We start from the raw sequence: 15,125 nt of genomic DNA on the forward strand, positions 1-15,125 counted from the left end.
GAAGCTTCAGTCAGTTCAGTTCAGTCGCTCAGTCGTGTCCGACTCTTTGCGACCCCATGAATCGCAGCACGCCAGGCCTCCCTGTCCATCACCAACTCCCGGAGTTCACTCAAACTCATGTCCATCGAGTCGGTGATGCCATCCAGCCATCTCATCCTCTGTCGTCCCCTTCTCCTCCTGCCCCCAATCCCTCCCAGCATCAGGGTCTTCTCCAATGAGTCAACTCTTCACACGAGGTGCCCAAAGTAACTACTTAGTCCTTGATGTCATCAGGGAACTTCAGGTTCCAAAGAATTCTCTAGGCCCTTTCTAACTCAAAGATCCCTAAACAAGCTGCAAGTCATCACTAGGGAATCTGTGAAAAACGCACAACCTGAGGCCTCGTCTAAACCTACTGAATCAGGGTCTTCATTTTAAAAGACTGTCCGGTGGTCTGTACGCACTTTCAAGTTTAAGATGCCTTTCTTAGATTGCAATCTCTGTACTTGGACTTAGGAAAACATTTCTTAAAGATTTTTTTTATACAAAAGGAAGAATGGCATTAACAGTTTTCAAGATTATTTTCATGTAAAAATGTCATGTTAATGGAGGTGAGCTTAAGGGCTGGAAATCTTATTTATACACACATGTTTTCAGTTCTTGGAAAATATTGTACTAATAGGTGACTGTGTGAGTGCTCAGTCGTGTCCCTGGAATTTTCCAGGCAAGAATACTGGAGTGGATTTTCATTTCCTACTCCAGTGGATCTTCCCCACCCAGGGATCAAACCTGTGTCTCTTGCATCTGCTGCATTGGCAGGTGGGCTCAGTTGGTAAAGAATCCACCTGCAATGCAGGAGACTTCCTGCAGCACAGGAAACCAGATTCGATCCCTGAGTTGGCACCAAACCTGGAGAAGGAGATGGCAATCCACTCCAGTATTCTTGCCTGGGAAATTCCAGGGACAGAGAAGCCTGTTGGTCTACAGTCCCTGGGGTTGCAGAGTCAGACAGGACTGAACAACTGAACCACCACACCTTGGAAGCCAGGTTAATATAGGTCAAGGGCTCCACCTAGTGGTACATGTTTCAATTTATACATTGTTGGGTATTGTTTTTTTGAATAAGCTATCTAGGTTGGTCTTAACTTCCCTTCCAAGGAGCAAGCATCTTTTAATTTCATGGCTGCAATCACCATCTGCAGTAATTTTTGAGCCCAGAAAAATAAAGTCTGACACTGTTTCCACTGGTTCCCCATCTATTTGCCATGAAGTGATGGGACCAGATGCCATGATCTTCATTTTCTGAATGTTGAGCTTTAAGCCAACTTTTTCACTCTCCTCTTTCACTTTCATCAAGAGGCTTTTTAGTTCCTCTTCACTTTCTGCCATAAGGGTGGTGTCATCTGCATATCTGAGGTTCTTGATATTTCTCCTGCCAATCTTGATTCCAGCTTGTGCTTCTTCCAGCCCAGCATTTCTCATGATGTACTCCAGTACTTTGGCCACCTCACATGAAGAGTTGACTCATTGGAAAAGACTCTGATGCTGGGAGGAATTGGGGGCAGGAAAGAAGGGGACGACAGAGGATGAGATGGCTGGATGGCATCACCGACTCGATGGACGTGAGTTTGAGTGAATTCTGGGAGTTGGTGATGGACAGGGAGGCCTGGCGTGCTGCGATTCATGGGGTCGCAGAGTCGGACACGACTGAGCGACTGAACTGGGTATTGTTTAAGGGCAATGGCAACCCGCTCCAGTACTCTTGCCTGGAAAATCCCATGGACGGAGGAGCGTGATGGGCTGCAGTCCATGGGGTTGCTAGGAGTCAGACACGACTGAGCGACTTCACTTTCACTTTTCACTTTCATGCATTGGAGAAGGAAATGGCAACCCACTCCAGTGTTCTTGCCTGGAGAATCCCATGGACGGAGGAGCGTGATGGGCTGCCGTCTCTGGGGTTGCTAGGAGTCGGACACGACTGAGCGACTTCACTTTCACTTTTCACTTTCATGCATTGGAGAAGGAAATGGCAACCCACTCCAGTGTTCTTGCCTGGAGAATCCCAGGGACGGGGGAGCCTGGTGGGCTGCCGTCTCTGGGGTCGCACAGAGTCGGACACGACTGAAGTGGCTTAGCAGCAAAAGGATTTCAGGGAATAGAATTAAGAAGCTTAAAGAAAATGTGCATGCCTACAGTTGTAAAAAAGGATGAGGCTTAACAAAACAGCAATGCTTGTAAAATCCTAGCAGACATGGAAGAAAAACCTGTATGCGTGCTAAGTCGCTTCAGTTGTGTTCAACTCTTTGCAGCCCTACGGACTGTAACCTGCCAGGCTTCTCTGTCCATAGGATTCTCCAGGCAAGAATACTGGAGTGGGTAGCCATGCCCTCCTCCAGGGGATCTTCCCACCCAGAGATCAAACTTGAGTCTCTTATTCTCCTGCACTGGCAGGCGGGTTCTTTACCACTAGCTCAACCTAAGTATCAATTCCTTCCTTTCTGCCTATAAACAGAGGGCCTTTGGGGAATTCCCTGGCTGTCCAAGGGGTTAGGACTTTGCACTTTCACTGCTAAGGGCCCAGTTTCAGTCCTTGATCAGGGAACTAAGATTCTGCAAGCCATACAGTGTGGCCAAGGAAAAAAAGAGTGCGTCTTTGAACACAAGTTAAATATTTCAAAGTCTAAGTTGTGATAAGGAAATACGTGTTAATCAGACATCTTATATAAACTTTTCTGTTTGAGAAAATGTAATGTCAAAGTGAAAATATAAAAACAAAGTATGTAGAGAAGTTTATCAATAAAGATTCCAGAAGGTAAATCTAGATATGTATAGACTTGCCCTTGTAGGAAGCATTGGATATCTTAGACATTTAACAACAAAAGCTGTCATGGAGATTTAGTCCCTAAGTATGTTGGACTGAAATGAACTTAAGCTAACACATCTATACCCTTACCATAAACTTGTCTGATTTTATTATAAAAGATGAATTTGAGGGAGTATGTGTGGTACTAGGTAAGTCTTCTCTGGTACTATATAAAGTTATGTATTAAATATACATGAGTATACATTCATGTACCATTTAAAGAATAAAATGACCCACTGCCCAAACTCCTCATGATTGCCACCCTCAGCTCTTTTTTCAAGATGTAGTCATCTTTATTTACACACTTAATTGCATCTCTATGCAGTTTTGCCTGTTTCTGAATTTTATATTAATATAAATGGTTTTCCATAGGTATTTTACTGAAACTGGCTTCTTTTGCTCAGAACTCTTTTAAGAATTCATTCATCCTGTGGGACATTTGGATTGTTCCTGTTTATTCTGTTATTACAATGCCAGTACAGTCTTGTGTGTTTTCTGGCACACACATGAAGTTGTTTCAAGGTATACAGCTGGTAGTATAATGGCTTAGTCAAAATATACAAGTGCTCAACTTTACTGAGTAATGGCCAACTAGTTTCCAAAATAGCTATACTAAATTAGTGTTGTAAAAGTTCCTGTTCCTCTATCATGCATCTTTATTAACAATTAGTATTTTCAATTTTTGTGAATTTAGTGGCTATTAAAGGATATGTAGTATCTTCATTAGTTTATGAGCTATCATATCGGTTAAGTATTTAGGGGATCATTTGTAGGTCAAAGAATGTATTTATAATTTTGATGCTTTTAAATTGTCCTTCATATTATACTGATTTACATTCCTGCTAGCAGAGTACATCATGCAAAATGCCGGGCTGGATGAAGCACAAGCTGGAATCAAGATTGTTGGGAGAAATATCAATAACCTCAGATATGCAGATGACACCACCCTCATGGCAGAAAATGAAGAACTAAAGAGGCTCTTGTTGAAAGTGAAAGAGAAGAGTGAAAAAGTTGGCTTAAAACTCAATATTCAGAAAACTAAGATCATGGCATCTGGTCCCATCACTTCACGGCAAATAGACGGGTGAAGAATGGAAACAGTGACAGACTTTACTTTTTAGGGCTCCAAAATCACTGCAGATGGTGACTGCAGCCATGAAATTAAAAGACACTTGCTCCTTGGAAGAAAAGCTATGACCAACCTAGATAGCATATTGAAAGGCAGAGACATTACTTTGCCAACAAAGGTCCGTCTAGTCAAAGCTATGGTTTTTCCAGTAGTCATGTATGGATGTGAGAGTTGGGCTCTAAAGAAAGCTGAGTACCAAAGAATTGATGCTTTTGAACTGTGGTGTTGGAGAAGACTCTTGAGAGTCCCTTGGACTGTAAGGAGATCCAACCAGTTCATCCTAAAGGAAATCAGTCCTGAATATTCATTGGAAGGACCGATGCTGAAGCTGAAGCTCCCATAATTTGGCCACCTGATGCGAAGAGCTGACTCATTAGGAAAGACTCTGATGCTGGGAAAGATCGAAGGCAGAAGGAGAAGGGGATGACAGAGGATAAGGTGGTTGGATGGCATCACCGACTCAATGGGCAGGAGTTTGAGCAAGCTCTGTGAGTTGGTGATGGACAGGGAGGCCTGGTGTGCTGCAGTCCATGGGGTTGCAAAGAGTTGGACACGACTGAGTGACTGAACTGAGCAATGTATGAATTCCTGTTACCATGTTCCCTAGGTGTGTTGTGAAGCCTTTCTGATTCTAGTCAATGTGAAAGCAATCTAAGGTTAAATTTTCTGTGAACTCAATATTCTTCACGTATTTTCTATTGTTTTCTGACTTGTAGGAACTCTTTATAATTTAAGGAAATTAATCATTTTCTGTAAAAGGAGCTGCATTTGGTGGCTTCCCTAGGGTGGCTCAGAGGTAAAGAATCCACCTGCCAGTGCAGGAGACATGGGTTTGATCCCTGGGTCAGGAAGAGCCCCTGGAGAAGGAAATGTCAACCCACTCCAGTATCCCTGCCTGGGAAATCCCGCGGACAGAGAGGCTGGAGGGCTACAGTCCGTGGGGTCGCAAAGAGTCAGACACAACTTAAGAGACTAAAGAACAAGAATTTTTAGTATGAGGTTGAAGTAGGAATCTAACTTTTTTTTTAATGAATGCCTACCCGGTTTTCCAGCACTTGTCAAATAACCCCCCTTTTTTCCCCCCCACTTACACGCCATATCCGAGTTTCACGTGAAGCATTTAGGTATTTCTGGTCTTCGTTCTTTTAAGCTGCCTATACATGAATCAGTTTAATTCCTGTAGCCATAATTAAAACACACACACACACACACACACACCTGTTTGGGACTGTCCCACCCTCATTATCTGTTTTTCACAATTTTTCTGGCTTCTCTTTTTCATATAAATTCTAAAATAACCTTGTCTAGTAACAAACAAAAACTGTTGTTAGTCTTTGGGGATGTTTTAAATTTCAAATGTAAACACCACATGCTGGTAGCCATTGAGGGGAGTTATCTATCAATTCTTGCCTGCTCACGCTTCATAAGCTTCCACATTTCTTAAATGGTCGTTTTTAGAAAACAACAAAGCTATTTCACATGGCCTTGAGGAAAAAGGAAGCCTATGGTCTCTCAACCCTTCTGGAGGGAGGGAAAATAGCCCTCATTCTGATTCTTCTACAGCCATAAAAATAATCTGCCAAAACAAATGCCCTCCATGTTGCTAAATATAAATTGTCTTGTTCTATACATCAGAACATCAGGCTTCTCTTGTTTTCTTTACTGAAGCCTTCAGACTTCATTGTTGGGGTTTCATGTTCAGTCCTCCCATCTTTCCTTTTTCCTGTTCTCAGATGACGTCAATTCAATCTCATGGTTTAAAGCACATTTACACACTTTCAATTTTCTGTCTATAGCCACGTTTTATCTCCCCTGAACTCCAACTACCTACTCCACTTCTCTTTATAGATGGCTCAAACCAAATGTTAAGATATTCCATATTTCAGTTAACATTTTATCCCTCTAGCTGCTCAGGTCAACCCAAAAACCGTAAGAGCCATCCTTGGTTTCTTTCCTCAAACCCATTTCTGGGATGATTGCAAATCGTGAATCCTTAGCCTGAAATGTTAGTCACTCAGCCGAGTTCGACTCTTTGTGACCCTATGGACTATAGCCTTCTAGGCTCCTCTGTCCATGGAATTCTCAAAGTAAGAATACTAGAATGGGTTGCCATTTCCTTCTCTGGGGGATCTTCCCGACCCAGGCATCAAACCTGGGTCTCCTGCATTGCAGGCAGATTCTTTGCCATCTGAGCCACCACCAAAGCTCATCCTTACCCTACAATGCTCCTTTAATTTTACTCAAGGGCAAAACCAACACACCAACATTTTACTGTCTCATGACATTTGTCCTTATTGTTACTTTTGTTAGGGGAAACACTTGACTGAAACTGCCCACCCTGACCAGGCACCATAGTAACCATTTGCATGAGGTATTTTACAACAGGAGGTCCTGGTAAGGAACGTGGAACTAATAAGCCACCACTAACCGAAGAATTCAGAAAAGGTCAAAAGGAGATGTCACGTTCTTACCAACGTCCCAGAATCCTTCTCGGCTGGGCGATGCACATGCCACTAGTTAGCACCCTGAGTCAGTGTGATTGGCCAGGCAAATCCGGAAACTAATCTCACCACCATAAAACTCGAGACTGTGAGCCACATGGCAGAGCAGTCCTCCTGGGTTCCCTTACCCTGCTGCTCTCGGCCCAAGTACCCCTTCCCAATAAAGTCTTAGTCATCACATGTGTCTGCAAGGACAATTCATTTCTGAATGTTAGATGTCTAAAAGCCCCCTTTTGGGCCCTGAAAGGGGTCCCACGTCCTTCAAACCTGAGAGTTGCCCCCAGACAGCTATAGTTTTACTCCAAGTTTTTGCAGAAATGACCCCCTTCAGACCTTCCTCTGTTCACTCACCCTATTGAAAACGTCTCCTCCACCATCACTTTCCATTTCATTGGCACCTGCCACCAGGTAACACTGACTCATTTGAAAAGACCCTGATGCTGGGAAAGATTGAAGGTGGAAGAAGGGGACGACAGAAGATGAGATGGTTGGACAGCATCACTGACTTGATGGACAGGAGTTTGAGTAAGTTCCGGAAGTTGGTGATGGACAGGGAGGCCTGGCATGCTGCAGGTCACAGTTGGACACGACTGAGCGACTGACAGTTACTTATCCACCTTGCTATAACAGAATGTAAGTTCTGTAAGACTGTGCCTGTAACATAAGGCTCAGATATTTAAGTATGTAATGTGAAAATGACCTTATATGTAAGATTTCCTAAAAACAAAATTATAAGATCATGCTATTTAAATCAGAATTTATAGCACAGATGGTAACACTCACTGAAGTTGCTGAGTGTGAAATCTAGTACAAGTTTCTATGAAAGAGACCTCCTGTGACATGGTAATTCCAGAAAAATTGCCGCAGATATAGGCATTTAAGTATAGGGGCACTCATCTATCTCCAGGAGTGAAAAATGAGAAATAACTTCTGAAATGTCCAACAATAAGAAGGTTGTGTAAATTATTTATAGAAGATGGTATAGCTATCATGCATATTAACAGGCAAGTTTTATTATTCATATGTGCACAGAAAGATCAAGTCATTGTATCATCGGGAGGTAGTTGTATGAAATTCATTTAAAACTGTTCAGTTGTTTTTCTTAAAACTGTTTAATGAAGTTCTTCAAAAGGTAACATAAACTTGAAAAGGAATACTTAGTATAAAATTTCAATTGTCAGAACAAAATGGCTGTAATATGCATAGAAATGAATTACACTAATAACTGACACAAAATCTTAAAGGTTCTTAGTATAACAATTTTCTGGTATTACTTTTCCCAATGACTTAGAAATTGGGTTGAATTTCTAAACTGTAATTTGTAAATTGTGTTGAACAATGGAGATCTATGAGGATGATTCAGCAGGTTCTTTTACATCAGGTCAGCACAAGTCTCTGAGGTTAAGGACAAGACAGCAGCTTCCGCGTTCACCAGAGCAGTAAGGGAGTCCAACCTCAGAGCTGTGAGGGCCACCTGCTACTTTTCCAATCATTCCTCAAGAACCACATGTAATGCAAATGACCAGAGTTAGGGTGATAACTCATTGAAAGGTAACAAACACCCATCTGTAACAGTTAAGTATAAAGTGAAAACATCTTAAAAGTTGTACTTTAGTTTCATTACAGATGTTCAAGATTTACAAAAGATTTTTATTTCAGGCACATTTTAAGACTGTAGCAGCAAATCAGAATGATGAAAAACTTAAGGATTAGGCTGGTTTTATCTTCTTCCACAACCTAAGTCCTGGAATCTTTCTTGATGTTTTAGAACAGCATGATAGCCAGATGTCATTCCCTCCCACTCTTCTCCAACACAAGTAAGGTAACTCAATGTTTCCATGCACAAGTAACAAAAGGGGAAAAAAAAAAATCCCAAGTCCCATTTCTCTTAAATTTTCTGGGTTGCACTAATCTCACCTCAGGCACTTTGCTTGCTCTTAAAAAAAAAAAAAAAAAAAAGCACTTGACAGTTATGTACACATTTCCTTTTAAATAATTATATTTTAAATTAATAACATGCAACTATAATAACAAGTCACAACCTTAAGAGGAAACTACTGCTATTGTAAATATTAATTTCCAAAATTACAAGTCTTTTATCTTTTCTGGAGGATGACCAGAAAGCCTAAATAGGCCACACATTCATACACATTCGTGCAATCTATCCTTTTCAATGTTTTATTCACGACTTCACTTAGTTTCTTTTTTTTTGCAGAGCATCATCTTTTCTTCCTCCCCCAATGGAAGCTGAACCTAGAATCAACTCTGTAGAAATACATCAATAACAGAAGTTAAATGTAGGGAAAATAGGTTTTTTTTAAACTACACTATACAACTAATACTCAATTTTAAAAAATAGATGGTGTCAAACAAGAGTGTACTAAAGTGTAAGCTAAAAAACAGGCCCCTCAAAACAAGAAACAAGGAACACAATACCTATCTGCACCCAAAATGGGGGGAGGAGTGGGGGAAGAAAGCTCGTTTCCTGTCATTAAAAATCAGAGTGAAACATCTATAGTTAAACAACTTTATTAACATAGTCAAGCAGTGATTAACATTCACATCTATTATGTCACATCATACAAATGTAAATACAAAATTACTACAGTACAATATATATTCTCTGCATGATCCAAAATATTTGGTGGCCCCAAAAAACTCTCTTTAAAATTCAGCAGCTTATCAAAAATTAAAACCGTATTCTATTTAAAATGAAGATCTGTTAGCACAGAGTTTGACTTCAAGAAATATCAATTTAGTACAGTTTGAGAAGTTGCAGGAGGATATGTTTGAAGGACACATTCTAACATAGTGTGGCAGGTACAAGAAACATCAGATTTAAAGCTTTTAAGCGTAACTCATACAACCTAAGTTGTCAGCAGAAAGATCCAGTTATTTATAACTAAAGCTGTAACTACTAAATTATTGCACCCAATATTAACATGAATATTAAGTGTAAAACTTTTATAATATGAAGTCATTAACCACGTTTAAACATCTTCTCACAGATGATAATCTATTAAGTAAAATTACTTATACAGTATTGTCTTATTATTATCTCCATAAAACTCATCCAATCTTAATTTGGTTATATATCCACAGAGGAACAATGAGGCAATATGGGGAAAGAACAGCAGAACCCCTTTTTGAGGCTGGTATTGGGAAGGAAATCAACACTGCCTTACAGGCTAACCGTATTATAGTAAGCTTTTAGAAGATAATTGGACTTGCAAAATAGCTAATTGTGAAAAATACCAAGCCATCTTCAAGGGGATTCTATGGTAGATGAACAAAAATAGTAATAAAAGGGAAAAACCCTATTTTCCTAGTTAGTGATATAATGCTTGGCAAATAGATTTGGTTTGATTTTAAAATGTACAAGAGGTGAAACAAGCAATCACCACTTTAACTTCCCTCAAAATCATGCACACATTAAAAAAAAATAAAAACAATACATTCTGGGATACAAATCACAATAAACATGTGTATCTTAAAATTAATAAGCATAATAATTAGGCATAAAGATAAAGAATCCCTCACATATAATACCAATGGGGGAAGATCTATGTAAGACTGAAAAAATTAGTCACAAGTCACCTGCAAAGTGTACAAGTGAGAGAAACTTTTAAATAAAACTGAATTTTTAAGAGACATTAGAAACATCTCTAATACAGTATGACTAAGTAATAATATAATGCATTTGCATGGTATTACTAGATAGTATTGTTAAACAGCTCTTTATTGATCTGACTTTTATTCTCGATTCTTTTAGGCCCTTAACCTTAAGACCACAGTCCGCATCACGATTTCAATGCCCACACTGCGGTGGCAGCGCTAGTAGTGACAGTTACGTGTCTCCCCCTTGTGTGATTTGCAAAACGAATTCAATAAGCGAAGCTGTGTGTAGTTTAAAGGGCTACTAAAGAAGGATTTAAATTGCAGTTATGCATGATACACTCTTCTCTTGGGAAGAATGCTTTTGCACCGTTATCTGTTAATACATTCAATATGAATAATATAGATGAACTATATGGAGCAAAAAAACCTACTTTTTTCTTGATGGCAAAGGATTTAAGTTAAATTTAGACTAAAAGATTTAAGACATAATTAGTTTAGTTCTGGCATTTCAGCTATATGCAGGGTAATTTAATACACAACAGAAAATTTTCCACTCTACTATCTTAAAAAGAGTTTGGAGAAAAGGAGAACCAGACTGAATTCCCTTTCAAGGTAAGCCTGCATGCCAAAGGGCTCGTCAGTAAGGACTCATACCGCCATGGTCTGCTAGACTAAGAATTACAAAATCAGACTAAATGGAAAGATTCTTCATGAAATACACTAAAAAGAAACAAAACCAAAGAATGTTAAGTATGATGACCCTTTATAAGCATATGTCACCAAAGAAAGAAGGATACAAGAGTATTCACCTGAGATAAAACTTGTATCTGAATATTTTATAACTGAGTAGACAAAGCATTTCAATAGAGGAAAGTCAGTTGAGATTATTTTAAAATATACATCTGATCCTATTTTACAATATATGCAATTTAAGCAATTCAGATCAATGAAAAAGTCTTAACAAAAAAAATCACAGTGTTTATCAATATGTTAATTACAAAATGTATGCTACTTATTTTGTTTTTAAGATGTAATAATGGCTTGGTTAAGTGTTTTAAAATCTATTCTTCTGAAATCTAACTTGCGTCACAAAATCAAGTAGCAATAATGTAAAGCATCAGAACTGGCTCTTAAAGATTATTTACATGTTGATTATTTGGAAAATAATCAACCAAAAAATATAAAAAAGTGTGATTTTTTTTTTTTTACACAGTATGAAGTTATTAAAGAGATTAGACAATACAAAAAGCAAAGTTCTTTCCTGAATAAATGAATATCTGTGGCACTAAGTTCACTTACTAATGGACTGTAACATGGAACTGGCAAACATGCATTTAAACTATATTAAATACACTTTCTGTTTCCAACTTAGGTTGATCAGCAGCTTTTGTTCTGTTAGAATCCTTCAAAGAGAGAAGCTCAAACAGGAAAAAGAAGGCATATAAAACAGTAAACACTGACCTCCTGAGGTTCCTACAACATAAAAATATTCAAGTAGAAAATCTACATCACTTAGCAGCGGCTATTTCTGTAGTTGAGCACACTAACAGCACTTTAGTGTGTAAGGAGCAGATGAAGTAAGCCGTGCTTTAAGCATGCCAAGAGGCAGAAACACTGGAATGTAACAAAGACAAACTCACAATTTCATAGACATTCAGTCAACATTCAAAACTATTAAGACTACACCACAAGAATTAAGTTGCTTTATATATATATATATATATATCCCATGATGTATTAAGTTTTATCAGAATAAATGCTAAATCAGAGCTTACCTCAAAAGATAACTTAAACTTAAATGGCTTCTGCAAATTCCTATGTTATACTATGTATCTGAAATACAATTAGGAAGAAACTATAACCTCAAGGGGGGGGGGAACCCCAAAACCCAACCCCATCTCAGGTTGCAGTCTATTTATTTATATGTTGTATTTTTAAGTTAAATTTCCTTTTAATTTAAAAACACACGGACTACAAAAAAGGGGCACAACTTGTTACATATATAATTAGAAATTAATTTTTCCACTCAATTAGGTAACAATAATGCTTTTCAGTCAATACAGAATTGTCAATCACAGGTCCAGATAACTTTATTGAAGACTGTTTTTGTATGTTTTAAAAGAGTTCTTGAGAATTTTGTCTTTTCTCTCAATTTAAAATCTTTACTACTTATTCCAGAATATTAAAATATCTCCCATATTAAAAAGTTTTGGAGAACTACAGATCACTAGAAGTTGAGGATAAAACAGCTACCCTAATCAGGTTTTAAACACTAACTAGGAAGCACATTTTGAGCTCCCAATGAGGCAATGGTACTAGAAAGCAAAATGCTACATACCCTTTGGATCCAACTTACGATTAAAAACAACTGGACACTAAAAATATGATTTAATTTCAGGCTCTACAGACTGAAATTTGCAAAGCCAAAGTAGAGAGAGGAAGGTGAAAGAACATGTTAAAAAAAATACACACACACACACACAACAAAAACCTTTCTGCATGCTACCATGCATTTGAATTTTTTTCAAACGGTATTTATAAATTCACACGCATACAGCTCAAACTTCAGTGCAATGGCTGTATCATTCAACACCTTTAGAGGAATAGAACCATGCAAAGAGGAGCAACTGCTTACAAAAATGGTTATTCAGTATTTATTCTGCAATGCAAAGGTGACAAACTAAAATATAAAAAGGTTGTTATGGCTTAACATTTCTGTTGCAGATTAAATATGCAGCATTGAAAAATGGAAAGGTGTGGCTTCATCTCTGACCAGCAGAGTTAAAAAGAAAAATCTCTCCATTTTCCTTCATCATCATGGGATACACTGTTCAGGCAATCCAAATTAATAAAGACTTGCACTTCCATATGGACACAAGATCAAGTGTACCAGTTAGGTTTTCACATTCACAGTATATAAGAAAATACACATGGAAGGAAAAGTAAAGGGTTAACTTAACAAGGATTTATTCACAGGAATACATGTAAGTAGAGAAAAACAACAGAAAAGCTAAACAAATGAAATGAAGAGGATCCAAACCCACTTTCACTCTGTAGCTTTTTACTTGCACCCCGTGTGCATGTGTCTAGGGCACCGAGGGCCACCAACATGCGCCAATACAGTGTAGGAACCCTGCATTACACCCATTAACTTAAACATATCTTTAAGATCATGCTTTGAACAAAAAAAGAAAGCTTAGAAGGCAATATGTTGAGTGGGAATAAACATTGAAATATAGCAATCATGTCTTCAACTTCTACAATTGTCTTTATGTGCCAACTAACATTTATGCAGCCTCTTACAGATCTTTTACCATGTAATTTAAGTTTTAGAGAAGTTTTGATAAAATCACTAGTAGTATATAACCATGCAGAAAGCACACCACACTGACAGCACAGAGGCAAAGATTTTGCACAGGTATATCAGCTTTCCACATTGTGCAGGTTACACACGATACAATACCAATCTTATTCCTAACAGATCCTAAAAAGATTATTTCAAGGCCTAGCTGTAAACTACAGTACTTTATATCTATATTCTTAATAAAAATAAAATTCACAAATCTTAAAAAGGAATTTTAAATGCAGGGCTATATTGAATCGGTAAACTGCAACACAAACTGGCGCAACAGAGGTAACTGAATACCAATCTCACCTATGTGATGCAAGCATGCTACTTTCCCACTAATTTAAAGTACTTTCAATCACTATGAGCCAGAACGCATGCCTGAACCTTAAACTGCACTTTAAAAAGAACAATATCTTGGCCTAGAAATTAAATCTAATGATGTACAACCATCAAATTATATCCACTACGTTAATGTCTTAATGAAAAATCAAGATGTCAATCTTTAGTTTGATATGTCCAGCCCCATTTATTCCTCCCTCCCTGCCCACCCCACAAAGGTAAAAGGAGTGACTCATTTGGCATTTCACAGGGTGCTTCATTGTTTAAATTTGTTTTGTTTTATTTCCAACTTTTTGGGGTACCTTAAACTGTAACTTCCAAGAACCTGCTTCTACTATGGGTAGGCAAGCTGATTTTAACTCTATTAGCTTTCATTTGTGTAGTTCTTCATCAGCATGCAAAAAACAAGGCCCCATCATGTGGGAAATTTTATAAAACCTTTTAAATTAAAAAAACAAAACCAAAAACAAAACCCTTTACTGTTTCTAATCCCCATTCTTAGGTTTCCTTTATTGTGCGCTATAGAATTTTTCTTCTTTCTTATCCCTATGCATCATTTATATGGTTCTTGTTTTGGTACAATTCCCCATAATATTCCAGAATGTACTGTTTTGTGAGTAGATAGGTTTTTTTTTTTTTTGCTTCTTCACATCCAGTGCAGAGTTGTAATTGGAGATAGATTTCCACCCACAAAGGCTCCAGATGTTAAAACGTTTCCCAACATCGACTTAATACAGTGACGGCAACACCTCCCTCCCGCCCCTCCCAGTAGGGTTGGGATTGTACTGTATTCCCTACTGGTTTACCCTTCCCCCCTGTAAAGGGTAACATTTTCCCTGGGTGCAGAGGCTCCCTCATAGTCTCCAAGACTGAAGGACCTGTAACAAAACAAAACAATTTTATACTTAAACAAAATTGTTTCTTTTGTAAGACCAGTGGAACATAAAATTAATCAAGTAACAATACAACCACATGAAAAACTGGACAAACTGCCCAAGATCACGCTGGTCAGTGAAGCCATGTTGCTTCCTTCTCCCATGGCTCTCAACTGTCTCTTGCATCAGATACAAAAAGTGATGTCAGGCAGAGACGTGTGCAGCACTTTAAACAGATGAAATATGGCTTGTACGATGACATGAGTCTAATTCTTTATCCCTATTTGTACAATGGATCTCAATGGCAGCTGTTATTTCTTGAATTAAAACATTATCACCCATATTTCTAATATTTATAAAAGAGCCAACTTAGTGTGTCAGGCAATATACTAAGTCCTGGCACCACATATAGCACAGTATTTAATCCTTAAAATAACTTAATGAGGGAACTAAGGCTAAAATACCAGAATTG

The 15,125-nt window shown here is 38.3% G+C and overlaps 1 protein-coding gene across 3 annotated transcripts in view; it reads right to left on the reverse strand.

The window, feature by feature from the left end:
- Positions 1-8,985: 8,985 nt before the first annotated feature.
- The window catches only part of TNPO1 (transportin 1), a 95,035-nt gene continuing 88,895 nt past the window's right edge, over positions 8,986-15,125 (reverse strand). For all 3 annotated transcript variants that reach the window (XM_006062107.4, XM_006062109.4, XM_006062108.4), the window contains exon 25: positions 8,986-14,656. The gene's annotated coding sequence lies outside the window, so the exon portion shown is untranslated. The remainder of the gene's footprint in view (positions 14,657-15,125) is intronic.

Source organism: Bubalus bubalis, chromosome 19, assembly GCF_019923935.1.
Source record: "Bubalus bubalis isolate 160015118507 breed Murrah chromosome 19, NDDB_SH_1, whole genome shotgun sequence".
In the NCBI taxonomy this organism is placed as follows: domain Eukaryota; kingdom Metazoa; phylum Chordata; class Mammalia; order Artiodactyla; family Bovidae; genus Bubalus; species Bubalus bubalis.